This window comes from Protomyctophum parallelum, assembly GCF_964188405.1.
Source record: "Protomyctophum parallelum genome assembly, chromosome: 5".
NCBI lineage: Eukaryota > Metazoa > Chordata > Actinopteri > Myctophiformes > Myctophidae > Protomyctophum > Protomyctophum parallelum.
In genome coordinates, this window is record NC_139702.1 from 13,908,420 (window position 1) to 13,912,257 (window position 3,838).

The window sequence follows — 3,838 nt, forward strand, 5'->3', positions numbered from 1 at the left end:
CCCCAGCTAAGGTCAGCAGCAGTCATCATTACATTTTCACAGTGCAGACCATAACCCATTCTGACCCGAGATCAGATTCATACGAGGTTTCCACTGGACACACACACTGGTCTGATCAACCCATTCTGACCTGAGATCAGATTCTAAAAAATTGTCAGTCGTTGTTTGATTTTTCAAAAATAGCAGACCTACAAGCTCGTAGCGCGCCACTCGGTGGCGCGCTATGAGCTTGTAGATCTGCTATTTTTCAATAGCTAAAGCACAACATGATGCTAACACCAAAATGGGTGCCCGTTCAGAATGGGATAAGAGTCATTTATATACTCATATCGCGCACACACACACTGATAACCATATTATGGAATATACTCTGAGACTTATTATGCAATCCATTATAGGACTTTATGACCCCCGGGCAATATTAAATAAAGTAAATCGGTCCGCACTGTGAAAGGCCAGGCAGTTAAATCCTCCATGAAGCCGGCGTTTGGGCAGATAGGCACCCCGACGAGGAGACAGCAGGCGGATGGGACGGACAGACGGACGGACAGACCGACCGACCGAGGGAGGGAGAGAGAGAGAGAGAATGTGCCAACACTTAATTTAACCCATTTTGACCTGAAAACATGATTCGACAAAATGACAGTTATCTGGGAAAAAAAACCTTGTGTTTCTATGTCAGGTGGTGCTCAACCTTTTTTCATGTCAAGGACCCCTGGAATTATCTGTATTATCTGTACCACGCCATCTCAAAATGTTGTTCCATGCGGAAGCAAAGATTTGAGTTAAAAATGTTTGCTCTGAAATAATATAGGACCTATATTCAAAGATTTGCGCAAAAGATTTTTCATAAAAATAGCAGACCTACAAGCTCATATAGCGCGGCACTCGGTGGCGCGCTATACGAGCTTGTAGATCTGCTGTTTTTCAATAGCTATAAAGTATAACATAACGCTTAAAAAAACAACCAAAAAGGTTCCTTCCTTCCTTCCCGTCCAGAAAGGATTAAATCCGGGCTATGATTTGATTTCATTCCGCATGGTCCATTATTTTCCTCCCGCTCTTTCCAGTTTTTAACCCATTCTGAACGGGAACCCATTTTGGTGTTAGCATCATGTTATGCTTTAGCTATTGAAAAATAGCAGATCTACAAGCTCATATCGCGCCACCGAGTGGCGCGATACGAGCTTGTAGGTCTGCTATTTTTGAAAAATCGAAGAACGACTGACATTTTTTTAATCTGATCTCAGGTCAGAATGGGTTCATCAGACCAGTGTGTGTCCAGTGGAAAACCTCGTATGAATCTGTTCTCAGGTCAGAATGTGTTAATGAGTATCTTCAGTCCGCATGTTACTGTCAGAAGTGACGCCCCAAGCGACAGACGTTGCCACACTCCAGCACACATTACAGAGCCAACGCCCTTCACCCTCCATCCTCCATCCTCTCTCTCCCTCCTCTCTCTCTCAGAGACACTCTCGGAGAGTCTCGGCAGGTCCAATTTGCTGGCTACTTTACTTTCCCCCCCCCCCCCAGCCCCTCACCACCGTGCGCGCATGGTGCATCTTCTCTATAGCTCATTCCGGGCGGGAACCCCTTTTGGTGTTTTAATTAAAGCACTTTGACCTGGGAACGATTCTAAAAATGTCTTCTAAATCCTGACAGTTTTCTGAAAAAGCTACGTTTCTATGTCAGTCGTTCTTCGATATTTAAAAAATAGCAGACCTACAAGTTATGCTATGAGCTGCTATTTTTCAATAGCTACATTATAACATAATGTATGTATAACCACCAAAATGGGTTCCTGCTCAAAATGGGTTAAAGCATTAAGTTATGCTTTAGCTATTGAAAAATAGCAGATCTACAAGCTCATAGTGCGGCGTGCCGCGCTATGAACTTGTAGATCTGGTATTTTTTTGAAAATGTGGCTCAAATCTTTGAATATATGTTATTTTTCAGACTGATACGTTTTTAACTCAAATCTTTGAATATATGTTCTTTTTCAGACTGATAAGTTTTTAACTCAAATAACTAAAATCTTTGCTGAGTTAAAAACAGGTGCAGTACTTAGTTTAGACAGTTTTTGGTTTAGACTAGTCATTTGTCCTATACAACTACAACCTATCTCAAACCCTCACCCTAAACCAGGGGTCGGCAACCCAAGATGTTGAATGAGCCATTTTCAACCAAAAAAATTAATTCAAAATCTACCTGGAGCCGCAAAAGATTTTTAAGCCTTAAAATGCTTATATAATGAAGACAACAGGGCTGCAAGTGGATATTAGCCTATCTATCAAAATAAAAAGTGCGCTATGGTTTAAGCCCGTTCGGAAATAGCGCACTGAGTGCACTGTGCAATGCAAACTAATAGGCGAGTGCGCTCCCGCGGTGCGCATTTCCGAACGCAGTCAACGCACCCTCCATTATTATGCCATGTTTTTTGCATTGTGTTCTTACCCGTTTAATGTGATTTCTGTGTGTGGACATCGCTGGAGAGCTTCTCAACATTGGGCACGTAAAATGTCACTTTAATCTTCACACACGATTGCAAGCTCTCATCGGTGAGGCGTGTGCGGTATTTGGATTTAATGTAGTTCATGTTTGAGAATATCTGCTCACAAAAGTACGTTGATCCAAAGATGGATAATACTCCAGATGCGAGTTTCTTCATGTTCACATAATTGTCTGGAAGAGCATTCCATGTTTTCCGTCTGTGAATGGCTTGCCACGTTTTATTTATTGTTTGATAGTTTGTCACTGCAGATTTAGCCATGGTGCGTCATGCAACTGCAGCCTGTTTTACGCAATCGCTACATTTACATTGTAAACGTGTACATAAACATTCAGATTCCAAATATAAAGTACTCGCCACATGTGCCACGGGTGTTAGAATGTTGCTGGTACAGCGATTAGCATTGCTGCATCCCGCGTTGTTTAATAAAAAGCTTTTTTATCCGAGCTGTTATTTTGCCATTGGCTTTCAACTACGCGCCCCCACCCGGTGTGCAACTGTTTCCCAACCCCGTTTGAGAAAAGGGGCGCTCGGATAAAAATGCTTTTTATTAAACAACGCGGGATGCAGCAATGCTAATCGCTGTACCAGCAAATTTCTAACTCCCGTGACTTTATATTTTAAATCGGAATGTTTATGGACTGCGATTGCGTAAAACAGGCTGCTGTTGCGTCATGACTGACAGTCATGTTTCAGGGCTATAGCCTACTGCAGATTAAGCATAGCCTACAGACAATCCATCATAATATTTATTCTACACATTTTTACAAAATTGGGAAACTTAAGAATGTTTCTGTCACGTTTGGCCTCCTACAGAAACCATAAATGAAAAATAAAAATGTGAAAAAATAAACATTATACATTTTCATAGATTCTTTTGTAATGCTACAGGGAGCCACTAGGGGAGTGCTCAAGAGCCGCAAGCGGCTCTTGAGCCGCCGGTTGCCGACCCCTGCCCTAAACCTAACCTCCCACGGGGCAGCACACCTAAACCTAACCTTAACCCATGTCTAACCAATGACTAGTCTAAACTATGTGTCGAGCTCAGGGTCTAAATGGGCTAGTATATCCGTTCAATATTTCCCTCTCAGCCTTGCCCGTGTTCTATTCTTCTGCCACTCACACACTGGGCTCCCAGTCTCCCACCATCACCACCACCTCTCATCTCCTCCCTGCCTGCCTGTCTGCTAACTGGGCTCCCAGTCTGCCACCATCACCACCACCTCTCATCTCCTCCCTGCCTGTCTGTCTGCTAACTGGGCTCCCAGTCTGCCACCATCACCACCACCTCTCATCTCCTCCCTGCCTGCCTGTCTGCTAACTGGGCTC